This window comes from Mauremys reevesii, linkage group 2 (genome assembly GCF_016161935.1).
Source record: "Mauremys reevesii isolate NIE-2019 linkage group 2, ASM1616193v1, whole genome shotgun sequence".
Taxonomy (NCBI): domain Eukaryota; kingdom Metazoa; phylum Chordata; order Testudines; family Geoemydidae; genus Mauremys; species Mauremys reevesii.
Window position 1 is genome coordinate 101,388,912 of NC_052624.1, and position 15,747 is coordinate 101,404,658.

At 44.3% G+C, this 15,747-nt stretch overlaps 1 long non-coding RNA gene across 4 annotated transcripts in view; it reads right to left on the reverse strand.

Moving 5' to 3' along the window:
- The window catches only part of LOC120398562, a 63,650-nt gene that overhangs the window by 21,603 nt on the left and 26,300 nt on the right, over positions 1–15,747 (reverse strand). Inside the window, exon 2 of one of the 4 annotated variants that reach the window (XR_005594537.1) lies at positions 12,675–12,843. The exons of 2 other annotated variants lie outside the window; for them this stretch is intronic. This is a non-coding gene — a long non-coding RNA (uncharacterized LOC120398562). Of the gene's footprint in view, positions 1–7,356; positions 7,413–12,674; positions 12,844–15,747 lie in introns of those variants that run through there. One more of the 4 variants, XR_005594539.1, reaches the window with a different exon arrangement.

Sequence of the window (15,747 nt, forward strand, 5' to 3'; positions counted from 1 at the left end):
CATTTACAACTAGTTTAAACCTGCAAATGACCCATATACCATGCTTCAAAGGAAGGCAAACCCCCCTCCCCCCCAAAAAAAACAAAAAAACAAAAAAACACACATAACTCCCAGGGGCTCTGCCAATCTGAATCAAGATGATTAGCCTTTTCTTCAGTGAACACTGCTTTGTTCTCCAATTTGAAGGACACCTGACATTGATTGTATTTGCCATTCATTTAATTTTTGTGCAGTAGTCATTCTACAAACAAGGAGATCGGTGTCATTGTCTTACTGTTCTCCAGGCTATGGATGCTTGCAGCTGAATTGGGAAACATTATTCCATTTGTGCCTAGGGCACATTTCACCAAATACTGGAAAATACTTTGGCTCATGTTCTTGACCACATGCAGTGCCTGAGGATTTTTTCCTGTCAGAAAACCCTCCTCTTCCACCTCCTTTTAAACCATTTTATTATTTTGATTTCCTTCATTTCCAGTTTGTTCATTTAGAAAAAGATGCCACATGAACTAACTCCTCATTCTGCACTGGCTCTATGGTTCCACTCCTGCAGTGAGCTCACAGACTTCAGTGGCACTTGGAAAGGCCGTGGGGTCTGTCTTCGCAAAGTTCTTTGCAGAATCAGGGCCTTGGAACCTGAATCTGAATTTCCCTACTTTTGCTGGCTCCTTAAATTTCTATAACTCAAAGTAAGAGTAAATCTGTTTCCCCACAGCAATTTACACCTCATATAGCCACTCTGTTCCACATAGAAGCCTACTTTATTGACAAGTCAGTTTATAATACTATAGATCCATAAATTTACATTTGAGCAGGAAGTTGGTTACATATGCACTAACTGGTTCACATAATATTTGATAGTGAAGAAAAAGCAACTCTCTTTCAAAATTCGGACTATTTTCAGAGGCTATAGTACCCCAAAGGTATCCATAAAATGTGGGCCAAATCTGTTTTATCTTTACCATACTATGTATGCATTGAATGCCTCCAATACTGCTGGGGCTGCCAAGTAGATAAACTTTGCTTGTCTTTAGGTGCTCTCCCTGGAAATTTGCATCGAGGAAAATTCAAATTATTGCTTAAATTGATGCCAATTTTCTTTTAAATCCACCAGACACATAGGGAGTACATGCACCATCTTTGGTTCAGAATAAATTCTGATAGGATATAATGTTTAGTAATCACGAAGGAGGGTAGGTTGGCTGAAGAGATGGTACAGCACTTTTATTACCTGCACAAGCAGACAGCCCAACAGAGCCTTTTGGACAAAACTAGGTTATAGCCAGAGGTTAAGCAGATATTAATGCAGTCACTCCCATGAGTAACTTTGCATCATCTCATTAGCATAGTCACTCCCATGCTTGTAACTGTCCTTAGTAATTTTTAAAAACATTCTACTCGCAGGGAAAATTTAGCAATATCCATTTTTCATATGCACATCTTGCATCCACAAACCACAGCTACTGGCATTGCAAGATACTGAAAATACTTTCAAGCATCACTTAAATATTTTCAGTTGATGTTAAAATGTATACCCTGGTTGTTTGCATTGTTTGAGGTAGCTTTTGTCACAAAATGTGAACCTTTAAATCATGGGCAGCTGGTGACCTGGCCATTGAGGGAGAATAGCCCCCGTTCCCTCCCCTTGTACCCAAGGCCCCGTCCCCTCCCCCTGCAGGAGCCCAGAGCACGCCCACCACAGCTCCCAGCCCCAGCGCCATGCGGCGCATCTGGTTTTCAGTAACCACTCACTATATTAGACTTAGCTGTCTAGATGGGACTCAAGGGCTGGGATGCTTAAAGAGGACTGTATTTGCCTTCTTAGTAACCAGTGTGCTATTACAGAAGCTGTTTGGTTATTGGCTTGGTGAATCTAATGATAGAATAAACCACCAGTGTGGGGGACTGTCTGCCCTATTCTTTGCAGTTTGCCCTGGATACACATTCTCAGTGTGGCCCCTCCAGGAACCCAGTCACAGCATCTTAGAAACATCTGTTTAACATATTGCTGTGAAAATTGTGAAATACCAGAAATGTTCATTAAAACTAATAAGCTTGTAGCAAAGCTATAGACTCTCTGTCTCAGCCCTCCTCTGAGCCATGTGGATGCTTAAGTATCAACAAAATGGGCTCGATTTGCATGCACAGACTGAGCCATGTTGTAACAAGGCACAGTGCATACCATTTTTGCAGTTATCCCCTTCTCTCAGAAGCAAACGTGTTACAAAATTCAGGGTCACCAATTCTATGGTCTGACGAGGTGCCACAGATTGGCAGAAATGTCAGTTGAAATGCTCTACCAATTGAAAAGCATAGTTGTCCTTGATAATCTTCACCATTTAAACAATTCTAACTTCAGTTTGTTCTTGGGGGGGGGGGGGGAGATTTTAATTAGTTTTCTGCTGTATTTGCAGCAGCAAGCCATTCTTCAAACAATAACTATTAATTATTATTTTTAAGTTCTGAGAGCAGACATGTCCCTTTGCAAGGCACGGAAAAAGAAATGGCCCCTATCCTGAGAAGATTACAAGGTAAAGAACAATGCTCACAAAAGAGAGTTCGAGACAGATTTTTTCAAAAAGTATTTAGGTACCTAAAGATGCAGATAAACACTTACTGGGATATTCAAAAGAACCTAGATGCCTAACTCCTAATCTGGACCTTAGTTTTTATCCTTGACTTGTCTTCTCTCGGCCACATACACCAGGTTTCCTGACTTGCCTCTTCAGCCTGGTGTATTGCCCACTTGTGGTGGTGTTTGTCTAATGCAGACTGTAAGATCCTTGGATCAGGACTCTGTAAAGTAGCAGGCACACCAATGTTAGCCAAAAGGGCTCGTTTTCCCCCCGGAGCTTACCTAATTACACCAAGGAGGCACGGAGACAGGAAGACAAGTACCACACCCTTTATTGATCGATCAGCTGAGCGGGTGTTCCTCTCGGCTAGTGCCAGAGAAAGAGACACACCTTACATGGCCAGATGGGTCTACCTTTATACCCCGAAACAAACAACTTAGCCTACGTTTGTCTACGTCATTTGGTTGACCTGTAGAACCTGTACATGCATCTATTAGGGGATAATTGGATACGCAGGATACATATATCATTTTGTGGGGGCTACAAGATACATCTGTTGAGGATACATTTGTCATTCTGAAGGGGACACAAGATACATCCGTTGACCCTTTGTACTAGATACTTTGGATGCATACATGTGAACGCAGCTGCATACACTTGGGGAGCTAACATATACTTGGGGAGCCAAACAAAACTGATAAGCGAAATAGCTGACTTAGGTAGATACACGGCCTTCAGTCTAATGAGTTCTGTAAGCTTTCCAACACAGTTTGGACAAGCATAACATAACTTTGGTTTACTCAGGCCTAATACAGAAAGGCTTCATTAGCACTATGATTTTCCAACACCAATGATGGTCTATACACAGCGAGTACAATCAAGTCCTTTCCATTTGTAGAGATATTACTTGTTCTAAGGGTATTCTACATTTTCAGTGCAGGGAATATCCCTAAACCTCTAAAACTGGAAGGAGTTTTTAACATGCCCCCGCTCTGTGTTTGTGGTCTATAGATCTATAAATTGCACCACTGAATGTCGGACACACACAGAAACCTCAAGAGCAGGCATGTATTTTTCCCATAGACAGTGCAGTGCAAATGATATACTCCATATAGCCTAGGATTCCAGATATTGTGTAAGCCTATGCCAGGATGTAAGCACTTATAACTAATGAGGCATTAGTAAATAATGAGTAACACAATAACATGTTATATCTCCAGGATCCTGCATTTTGGGTGCATTGAGAGGAATTAAGGCAAAGGGTGAATGCCTTTAACTGTCCTTGAATTACCTGTTATAGGATTAGACATTTATATGGACAATGAGACTATCTACATTCACATTAGGTAGGATAATATTTTTTGGAAGGTACTTAAACACTCTCCTGCTCCAAGGCACAAGCCAACCACTTGCTCTGAGGTGTTAGGAAGAAACGTTTCCTATCCTATAAATGTCTACAGTCAGGCTCCTTCCCACCTTTCTCTGAAGCACGGCCAGCCCACAACATTTTGGCACCTGAGGCAGGGAGCTCAAATGAGGCCCCTGTGCCCTCTTGCTTGGACCAAAATTTTGAAAGGTCTCAATTCTGCCTTCTTCCTGTTCTACTCCTCTCATAGTACTGCTCTACTACCTACCCCAATAAAGGAGAACAACTTAAAATGCCTTGTTCAAAAATTTTAACTTAACTTTCAAACGCCTGAACAGCAAATGTCACCTTTCTTGTCTGCATAGTAAACATTGGCATTTTTAGCTGTTGGAATAATCAAAGTGGTACTTTCCGTGCCTTCTTGGTTGCAAAGATTTGAACTTCTTCCTGCTGAAGATCCACAGTCTGGGCCAGTTCATGCTCTATTGAGATGGTTGCAAGGCCGACCAGCCTCTCCTGTGTCATTGTGGAGCGTAGATGTGTTTCTATTAACTTCAGCTTGGAGAAGCTGCGTTCTCCACTGGCAAATGTTACAGGAAGTGTTAGAAGCATACGCAGAGCAACAAAAGCATTTGGAAAGAGGGTGGTCATCTTATTTGTGCACATATATTCCAGAACAGCCTTTGGAGTTGATCCTGCTGAAATGCATCTTGAAAGGGCTTTCAGATTATCACCTAAATCACTCGCATCAATATCATGCATGTCATCATGTGTCAACAATGTCTCTAGTGCCCTGCATTGCTAGTGTAGGTCTTTTTCAGGTATAGTGAGGATATCTCAAATATACTCCTGTGATTCTTGAGCTGCATGAAACTTTCAAGTGATTGCAGCAAAGAGTCTTGTGGCACCTTATAGACTAACAGATGTTTTGGAGCATGAGCTTCCGTGGGTGAATACCCACTTCGTCGGTTGCATCCAACCAAGTGGGTATTCACCCACGAAAGCTCATGCTCCAAAACGTCTGTTAGTCTATAAGGTGCCACAAGACTCTTTGCTGCTTTTACAGATCCAGACTAACACAGCTACCCCTCTGATACTTTCAAGTGATTGTATTGCACAATCTAGCACCTGGTTAAAGAATTCAACTTTTTGAATTGTTGTTTGGGGTCTCTTATGGGATTATCCCGTGCCTCGTAATCAAAATGTCTTCTTCATTGGTGACTCTTGTATTCTTGAAGGGTGGGAAAATAGCTTCAGTATGAAGTTCCTCTGCCAACTTTTGTGCACTCTTCAGAACGTTTTGAAATCCCTCATCTGACCGGTAAGACTGTAGGTATGACTTTGCTTTGTCCAGTTGTTCCATTGCTCCAAATATATCAAGGTCAACACCTTGGAGTCTCTTGCTTACAACATTTATTTCAAACACTACGTCATGCCACAACACTAAGCCACAAGAAATTTGAAGTTATGTATGTTTCTGGTGATTCCATTTCCCACTGCCACTGTTCTCCCACGAACAGTTCCTGTCATAGCATTATCCTTCATAATGGCAACTATGGCATCATCTATCTTCCCTATTTGGTGTTTGATAGGCTTTATCGCCTCCACTCGACTTTCCCATCGTGTGGCACTCAATGGTTTCAGTGTCAGAGAGGATGCTCCCAGATGTTGCTTCAAAATTTGCCATTGATGAGTTGATGCAGAGAAAAATACATAGATGCTTTGAATGACATTAAAAAATTCATCAGCCTCACTAGAAGCTGATGCTGCATCACTGACCACCAAGTTCAATGAATAAGAACTGCACAGGACAAAAAAAAGCTCGAGGGTTTAACTCTCGGATCCATGTCTGCACTCCTCTGTTCTTTCCTGTCATGTTGGCACCATTATCGTAGCCCTGACCTCTCATGTCAGCTATCGCAATTCCCGTATCTTCCAGCTTTTTAAAAAGCATATTCGTCATACCAGTTCCTGTAGTAATACTAATGTCAATAAATTTTCACTAGGTTCTGTTGTTGTTACAAAACACACCATTAAAGTCATTTGCTCCATACGGCTGATGTCAGGTGTACAGTCCAGAATAAAAGAGTAATATCATGCTGACTTCAGATCTGCCACAATCTTCTGTTTGACTTTTGTTGCTAGTAACTGTATGATCTCATTTTGAATTGTTTTTCCAAGGTAGTGGTGTGTGTACATTTCTTGGGTGGTGATTCTTCTTAGATGCTCCTGGAGTACGGCATCAAACTCCGTTATCAGCTCCACAATTTTAAGGAAGTTTCCATTGTTTGGTACATACATCTGATCTGAAATGTTACGCAGTTCTAGGTTTTGGATAGCAAGCATTCTCACAATGGCAATGAGCCTTTTTAGAACATTTTGCCAGTAAAGGGACTCTGATGCAATCTTCCCTTGATGCTGATCATCTATGGTGGCCTTTAACCGTAGTCTCATCTCAAACTCTTTCCACCTATGGAATGCGCTCTGGTGATTTGCTGCCTTCCCATGGCATGCCAGATTTCTAGCCAGATTTTTCCAGTCTTTTGTTCCTGGCTGAAACATTAGACTGGAACAGTTTGCAACAAAAACAGTATACAGCATTCTGGGTTTTTCAGTACATAAGTCATGGCCTCTCCACTTTGTCACCACTGGGGATTTCATGCCAGTAATATGTTGGATTATTTTCATTGTCTTTGGAGAACATGACATTTTTCACATGCTGTGTCCCATGCAGTACAAGGAAGTCCCTCAGGCTACTACTCAAGTGGGTCCACAGTCCTGGATCATCCAGACTTAACGAACTAAACTCAGCAGCAGCTGTTTCTTGTGCCTCCACCACACCCTTCTCTGATCTACACTTTTCTTCAGGAATGTGCAGGGTTACATCCATTTGAGATGGAGATATGGATGCTGCAGTAGCTGCCACTCCAACTAACTGGAAGATCAGGAATCTCCTCATCACTCACATCCTTGCTGGGGCCGGAAGGCTCACTGTGAACATTTGTGTCTATGTATCTCAAGAGAACTCCTTCCTGCTTAGACAGGAAAGCTTCCTTTGCTCTCTTTCTTTTTCTGAATGCTGCCCCAGAGGGGCGTTTTCTTCTTTCACTCATGACTGCTGTTCTGTGCCAGCTATAGTGGCTCAACACTCAATTGAAGGGGACAAATAAGCAGACTGGTTACAGGGCCTGAGTGAGGGATGGCATCAGCGTCTTAAGGGCCTCACTGGCTCCTACTACTTCAGTTGACTTCCTGTTCTCCTCAAGGGGGTTCAGGGAAGCAGTAGGAAACAGGAAGCTCCCTGAGAAGCTGGTGTTAATCAGTCCAGGCTACTGGGGGTGCTAGAGAGGTACATAAGAGGCTCCTCCTCCTCTCTCCCTGCAGCTCCTGCTGCTTTCTGTTATTCCCTCTCACCTTTTCTCCTGCCTGCCTGTTATGTCTCTTGTGCCCTCCTTCCTCCAGCACGGCACTCCACCATCTCTGTGCATCTAGAGCAGAGAGAGATTACATATGCACCAGCAGCAAACACAATTTTCTACACTCTGGGTCCTAGTGGCACCCCCACACACACAGTCTGGCACCTGAGGCAGCTGCCTCAGTTTGCCTCATGGTAAGGCCAGCCCTGATCTGAAGCATCTGTTACTGGCCAGCAACAGTGGAAGGACACTTGACCAGATGGATGACTACTCTGATCTGATACGGCAATTTTTATGTTCCTACATACCTGCATACAACTTCAAGAAGAAGAGTTATCAGGCATAGCTATTTATTTTTACACTATTTTATTAAAGACATCTTTCTTCAAGATGAATCAGTCACCTTCATTAGTATTTTGATGAAAAAAGAATCTAATATTCTCCTTGATAGCGCTTTTCAAAAGCATGTTAGGTTTCTTTTCCTTCTTATCCACTAGGTGGTACTGCTGCCCTTAAAAATTGAGCTATTGTGGTCAAAGAATACAAACAGTGCTGGATTTTTATGGAATTTTTATAGTTATTCACTAATTTCCTCTTTCTTACAATTAATTTCCATATCCAAGACAAATAAAAAGGAACCTTTAAAAAGAGATTTAATGTTTTCGTGACTATTCCATTACTGGAGGGCAAAACTAACTTGTCAGAAGCAGGATTGAACGTGAACCATAAAGTTCAGATCTAGAGCCAAACTTGCCCAAAGTTCATGCCGTTCACAGCTTGGTTGACTGGGGGTGTCATTGTTCCCCCAAGAAGAGACTCAGGGATCTTAGAAGAGCCCTCCTATTGTTTACTTCCGTGTTCCCAAGATGTTGACCTGTTAATCTGTTCCTACAAGGTGAAAGGAGGGGGCCTGCCCTAGTTGAATTGCCAAGGTTTACAAGGATCTCCCTATGCCCTTCAGGAAACTCCCCAAAACAGACTAGATCTGTTCATCCTTATACAGCCCTCCACTCAAAGGAGTAATACCCAGGCAGCACTTTTCCAAAACAAAGTGTTTTCTTTATTTAGCGTAACCAACCTTTCCTAATACAATTATTCTAAACCTAAATTAAAACAAACACAAATCCCTTAGCACAAGGATACAAGCTTAAAGTACCCAAGACCGTAATGTCATACAGTTGGAATGGCTTAAGTGATTATGCTCTGCACATGGTGATCAGTCATACACAGGACACGGACAGCAAATCTTAATAAACCCTAAAGTTTATACATACAGAACAATGAAAGATCCATTACACGAACACACATCTTTATTAACCCAAGCATACACATTCATTAACCCTATTTCTATTCTATAGTCTATACTATGGCTGGCATGCTTACTCTCCGTCAGCTTCTCTCCCTCTGTTCTGCCAGGGTCTTTCTGCTCTGTGCCAGCAGCCCCACTACTGCTGCGGGTTTTGCTGCTACTTCTTTGCTCTTTTAGGCTTCTTCTGGTTCTCCTTCTCCTGCTCCTGACTTGACTGACTTTTGCCTGCTGGCTCTCTGCCTTATATACAGGTTTTTGCCTATTTTGATTGGCTTGTTTTTCAATCCTAGCATTGGCATATCTATCTTCTAACCTTCAGACCCTCTCTGATTAGTCCTTACTTATAGACCAATCACAACTACTAAATCTGTCTGTCAATCAAAGCTGTTATACAAGTCTTAGCATTATGGAATGTTGACTATTATGGGCTAGTGATCCTTACCTAGTTTTGGATTGAGTATGCCTGACTGACCCCTCCCTGCAGTTTTGGAGTGACCTTTACCTGACCACTGTTCACACCCTGCCCAGCAACATACCAGCCATAGGCTAACTTGCTTCAACTGCCAATTCATTGTCCTTGGCTGTATGCCAACATTGTACGCCCATTTACAATTATGAGACTTTTAAACTATAATCCACCACCTCATTTCTTTAATATATAACTTAATTGTTAACTTATGCATCGTAATGTTAAGGTCTACTGCTGCTACCCTCCCGTCCCTTCCCAATTTAATTAATTTTATTTTGGTTTTCCCTTTATTTTCAGTTAATAGTGGCAAAGCAATGACTTTCAATGCTGTGCTTAAGAAACAAAATAGAGCAGCTCAAAATCCTTTTCATATGATCATAGATTAGGACATTCTGGAGGTGGGGAAGATGGCTGCAAAGTTGCTTATTTGGCTAGTGGGTAAAGTCAAGCAGCTCCAAAGTGGATATAACGTGGTGGCTAGTGCACTCACCAACCTAGCCTGGGTCAAATGAGACCAGAGGTTGATCCCCACTTCTGCCACAGACTCCCCCCTGCGTGCAGCAAGTTTCAGCGCTGTAAAGTACCAGTGTAGACAGTGGGCTCCCAGTGCTGGTAGCTACGTCCCTTGTGGAGGTGGGTTTTTTAGAGCACTGGGACTGCTCTCTCCCAGTGCTGTGCCGCGACTACACAAGCCATGTTCAAGCACTGCTGTGGCAGCACTTTTACATTGCCAGGGTAGACTAGCCCTTAGGAACACATCAGGGGAGAGGGGAGAGCGAATGTGCTAATTAATTAGAGTGGTTACAGAGAAGGGTAAGTATTTTGTTCTGCTGCCTAGATTTTGATGTTTGACTGTGTGGCTTATCACAGTGGAATGGTAAGTAGTATTTGTGGACCATGTATTGGCTAAAATGTGCCGATACGCAAGAGGATGGTAAATTGGAAGAGGGGCTGTGGTTGAATTGGTCCCTCCTACAGTAGAAGAGTAGTTTTTACATTTAAATGGTATATTAGAGTCAGGATATACAGCTATTTAGATAAAGCCCATGAGTGCCAAGGAGGAGTTATTGGGGTAATATATTATGTGATATTAGGAATACCGATGCATGCTGAGATATTCAAAGCAACTAAGGCATTTAATTATTTTCCAGTAGGAGTTGTGTAACTAAATCTCTTGGTTCACTTTGAAAATTTCAACCATAATATTTTACATTAGTAGAGGATGGTTGGGGTTATGGGTGAGAGCCTGAGTTACCATTGTTTCTGGAACCTCTTATGCCCTTGAAGTGTGAAAACTAGATGTTGATGGAGTCACTAATTTGGAACAGAGAAAACATGGGTTTGCAGCTACTGCAAATCTTATAAACTCCCTGTAGAATGTCTAAATTACATGAGATTTATTTCAGAGTACATATGCTCTGTGAGAGTTCCTGTGGTAGCTGCAAGATTTGTGAAAGTCTGCGCATTGAGCCACCAGAGTTTGTACTGCTGCAAGCCATTCAGGGGAAAAGGGATGCTCAGACAACATAGTCTGTATAAATCTATTACACTCCCCTTCTTTCCACACCTCAGCTTAACTCTTTGCTAAAGCACAGGCCAGAGTTCTCTTTTCAGGACTTTTCAAAAAGCGTTACATAGAAGTTATGCCATGCCTCTGTAGCACTTCAGTGTGGACACGCACTACAGCGATGGGAGGGGTTCTCCTGCCATTGTAGTTCATTCACCTCCCCGGAAGGTGGTAACTAGGTCAACGGAAGAAATCTTCCGTCAACCTAAAGCAGTCTATACCAGTGGTTAGGGCAGCTTAGCTATGTTTCTCGAGGGTGGGATTTTTTTTTACATCCCCAAGAGACGTAGCTATGGGCATGTATGTTTTCAGCGTAGAGCATCCCAGAGCTACCCGTCAAGGCTATTGTACGCAAAACTCTGACAGATGCACATTAACTGTTCCCAGCCAATTTTGAAGAGAATACCTAGAGCAAATGCAAAACAACACAAAATAAAGCAAAAAAACTCTTCTTCCCTTTCTATTGCCCCCACCCCGGCCCTTCTCATCTGCGAGGAGCGTGGGGATGTGTTCAGTGTGTGGAGTGATAGGACTGAGAGGCAGAAGCGTGTGGGAGCTCACAGAAGTGTGTGGGTGGCAGTGGTGGCTCTGGCTCCAGTGGCCAGGCAAAGGGGACACAGATAACAAGCGAGATAGATGGGCACTGACTCTGCCACTCAGAGCTGCCACCTGAAGACTGAGGTGAAGCTGGGACCAGTGAAGCATCCTCTCCTCTCTGATCCCTGGGCAGCCAAGCAGCAGCAGCCAGCTCTCTGCCCCAAAAGGGGCAGCTCCCCCCAGAGTGGGGTGCAGCTTCAGCCTCTCACCAGGCCTGAGGGAACAGGAGAGCCCATGAAGGAGGCAAGCAGGGGAGGGAGAATATAAGCGGGATAGGAGAGTGGTCCCTGGGACTAATGGGAGGTTCAATGGCAGAGGAGGAATGTATAAGAGGTGGTGCCTGGGAAGGGGTCCATGGGGATATAGAGAGGAGGATTGGTGGGGGTGCTGGAAAATGAAGTAGTAGGGATTGGGAATATCCATTGTGTCACTGAATGGCAAACAGGGTTTTTTTTGAGGGCTACAACAGTGTTTACATTTCAACGTGGGAACCTAAGAAGCTGTCCAGGGTATTTTGGGGTGGCTAACTGTGGTGGGGATTGATGATAATCTCAAGGCAGGTTTGCACCTATGCAAATGTATTTATAGTGTGAGTGGTTCAATACCTCGTGGAAATTCAGCTTGCCACTAGAGACGCATGGTTTTAAAATGCCTAAGTCACCTGTTACAATTAAATGTCATAGCAATGAATCTGAGCATGAGGGGATGTATGTTGCTGTTATTTCATGGCCCAGGTAGCTAATGATTAGTGTAGATTCTGAACTTTTTTTTCCTCTGAAACATACATTGATTGTATGCAACAGAGAAACCAAAAAAGTGTAGAGTACTGTTTTAAGCTTGTTTTTTCGTTCCAGAAAGCTTTTAGTACCAGTGCATAATGCTTAATTTAAAAAAGTATTACAGAGAAACTGGAGTTTATACCGGTTTTATTTATATATGGTCATTTGAGATATTTCATTAATGTAAATATAATAAAAATAAAACATTTTAGAGGGATAAAATGAAAACACAAATTTCCCAAACAAAAAACAGATATAAAAGAAGAATTTCATGAGACTCTAAGAATATCATATGCTTTCTTAGTAAAGCAAACATTTAATGCACACAAAACACATTGTAAATTGCATACAACATTGTAAATAGTGTTTGGAAAACTCTGAATATCTATTAAACACAAGCTATTAAACAATGAATCTACCCAAGTTCCTTATACACATTTTCCCATTTCATTTTTGTTACAAACATTCAGTGTAAGGTTTCAACATAACATTTTCTATACTTCAGCACACACATCAAAACACATTCCCCTCTGATCTTCTCTCAGAGGTGATTTCTCAGTCTTTATAGTGTGACCTAATATATACTAAGTGTCACCTGTACTCTTCAGAGCTTGAGAAATGTCATCATCTCAGTCCTTTCAAATACTTCAGAACCCTATGAGCAAATAGCCTGGGGACTCTCCACAGCTAGCAGCTTTCCAGCTCTCAGGTTAATGGCTGACTAGGCATCAGTTGCTGGTGAAACCAAAGTCTGTAGCTTGTATCTAAAGAGGCACAGGGATTGGAATCAGTATATGGGCCGCTATAAGGCTTTTAGCATTTCTCAAATGTGGCTACTGTGGCTGCATGCGGCCAATAGGGGCTTTTCTTGCAGCAGTCTCCTGAGCTGTGATTGGGGGGCGGGGGGAACGACAAAGTAGCACCTCTTCTCCCTCCCTGTTGCTCCTGGACACACAACCTTGGTGTTGATTACTGGGGCCACCAGCAGGGGTTGGGCCCTGCCCAGCTCTGGAGACACCTGGAGCACCAGGCTGTAGGTGCAGGCAGATGGTGAGGTCCCCACCTTCCCAGGGGCGGTGGGGCTCAGGCTTTGGGCTTCAGCCCTGGGGTGGCAGGATGGCAGGCTCTGGCCACAGGGCTTCAGGCTCCAGCCCTGGGCCCTGTCCTCTGGCCGCAAAGCTTTGTGCTATGGGTGCTGGGCTTCAGGCTCTAGCCCCCTGCTGCTTCCTCCAACCCTCCATCCAGGGCGTAATTTGTCCCCAGGCTTGCCAGGGCTGAGTAAGTCGGCTGTGAAAAGTGATACTTGCATGTTTATTAATATCACTTTTCACAGCAGTCGTACTAGCTAGCAATTAAATTACAATGATTTGGACGTGTAAATGTGCATATTTATTTGGTTTTCCTAAAGGTAATAAAGTATTTTAGGAAAAAGTGTGTGAGCAGCCACCAAAAAATTGGTCCTGAGAACCCCTAGGGCACCACCGTGTCCCCATAAGCGCAGCTAATTCAGACAAAAATTCACAAACCCTCACTTCACTGAACTCTGCCTCATTCTTTCTTTAATTGCAGGAGAATCCCAGTGGAGAGCAGTTAGCTGACGGCCAAATGTAAGTTCCACAGGCTCTGTAGCCTCTAAGGGTGATAAATGTTTCCCCCCGCCCATCGATCAAACTTAATCATAAATCGTAAAGAGCTTCCCTAGTAAATAAACCTGGAGTAGCACTCACTTGTATCCAAGGTGGTACAAGGAGCAGGGCAGAGCCCACACAGTACACACAATTTTTGGTCCAAAGGGCTGTTTTTAACTCCTCTATGATTGGCTGAGCTCTCAGAGGGTGACTATTGTTTGACCTTTCAGGTATGCTGCCCACAATGAAAACCTCCTATACTACTGAGTGTCTCTGGTAACTACCACACCCTGTTCTGGAAGTTGCCCTGCCCAGCAGCCCTGCTCTCTGCACTTATGCAAAGGTATGGATTATCCAACTAATATTCACGTCTCCTCCCCTCTGCTTCTCTGAAAGTCAAATGCTGCACTATCATAGGCGTGGGAAGTAGTGGTGCAGGGGATGCTGCAGCACCCCCAAATTTTATGCGGGGCCACTGGCCCTGCACCCAGGGCTCCACTCCCTAGCTCGGGTCCTGCGCCCCGCTCCCCAGCCGCTGGCTCTGCGCCCGGGGCCTTGCTCCCAACTCTCCGCCCAGGACTCCGCTCCCCGTCCCTGCACCCGGGGCTCAGGTCCTGACCACAAGCCCCGTTCCCCAGATGCTGGCCCCACGCCCTGCACTCCACTCCCCAACCCTACATGCAGGGCTTGGGTCCCAGCCGCCAGCTCCACTCCCTTGCCCCGTGCCCAGCAGGGCCACCCAGAGGATTCAGGGGGCCTGGGGCAAAACAATTTTGGGGGCCCCTTCCATAAAAAAAAGTTGCAATACTATGGAATACTATATTCTCGTGGGGGCCCCTGTGGGACCCAGGGCAATTGCCCCACTTGCCCCCCCCCCGGGCAGCCCTGGTGCCTGGGGCCCACGCCTAGGGCCCCACTCCAGGCCCGAGTCTCTGCTCCTGGGGCCCTGGCCACTGACCCCACTTCCCGCTCCCAGGCCTCCGCTCCCAGTGCCCCATGCCCAGCCCCCCGCTCTCAGGGCTCCACTCCCGGAGGCCCGTGCCTGGCCCCACAGCCGAGGCTCTACTCCTGGCCTCATATGTGGGGTCCCAGCTCCTGTCCCCTGCTCAGGGCTCCGCCCCTGGCCCCACGCCCACCCCCAGCTCTGGCCACAGCCTTATCCCCCTTACCCCTGTCTGGGTTCCCCACCTCCTGGAAACACAGCCCTGCTCCCAGCATCAGCTTTGGGGTGGGAGGCAGACAGGGTAAGGGGGCTGTCTTTCACTACTAAATGTTCCAGAGCCACTGTGCACTACAAAGCATATAGGTTATACAGGCTTTCCAGTGGAGTTTGCTAGTATTGAAAGAGATCCTGTTATTGTCCCTCACATGGATATTCCCGAGTACTGGTTGTCCTTAGTCCTTCTTAAAGCCTTCAGCTGTGGACATCTTTAAACATATTTTGACCTGGCTCCAGTATGAACTTGGCTTCCTGTAATCCATGCATGACTATTTGCAAACTTTACAAACTCACAGCTTGACAGAGTTCACAACTATGGAGAAAAGGTGTCTTCAAGAAAGAATAATTGAAACTGGAACAGATGCTGAGAAGGGGCTATTAGGATGGTCAGAGGAATGAAGTGCCTATGTGACATGAGGAGACTAAAAAAGCTTGACCTGGTCAGCCTAGCAATACGAAGGCTGAGAAGTGATATGAATGCTCTATACAACTACATTGGGGGTAAGCACCAGAAAGGGAGAAGAACTATTTGAGCTAAAGCTTGATGTTGGCACAATAGTAAATGGATCTGTACTGCCATGAATAAATGTAAGCTGGAAATTAGACAATTTCTAGCCATCAGAGGAATGGAAAAAACCTTCCAATTAGAGTAGTGGGGGTTTTAACTAGTTTTAAGGTGGAGCCTGATAAATTTATTAAAAGGATTATATGATGGCACTGCCTGGACTTGATGATCCAGGACATCCCTACTGTGTTGTTTAGATGTGCTTGTAATTATTAGAACTGGGAGCACTGGCTGCTGGGAGTCTGAAAGGCTGCTG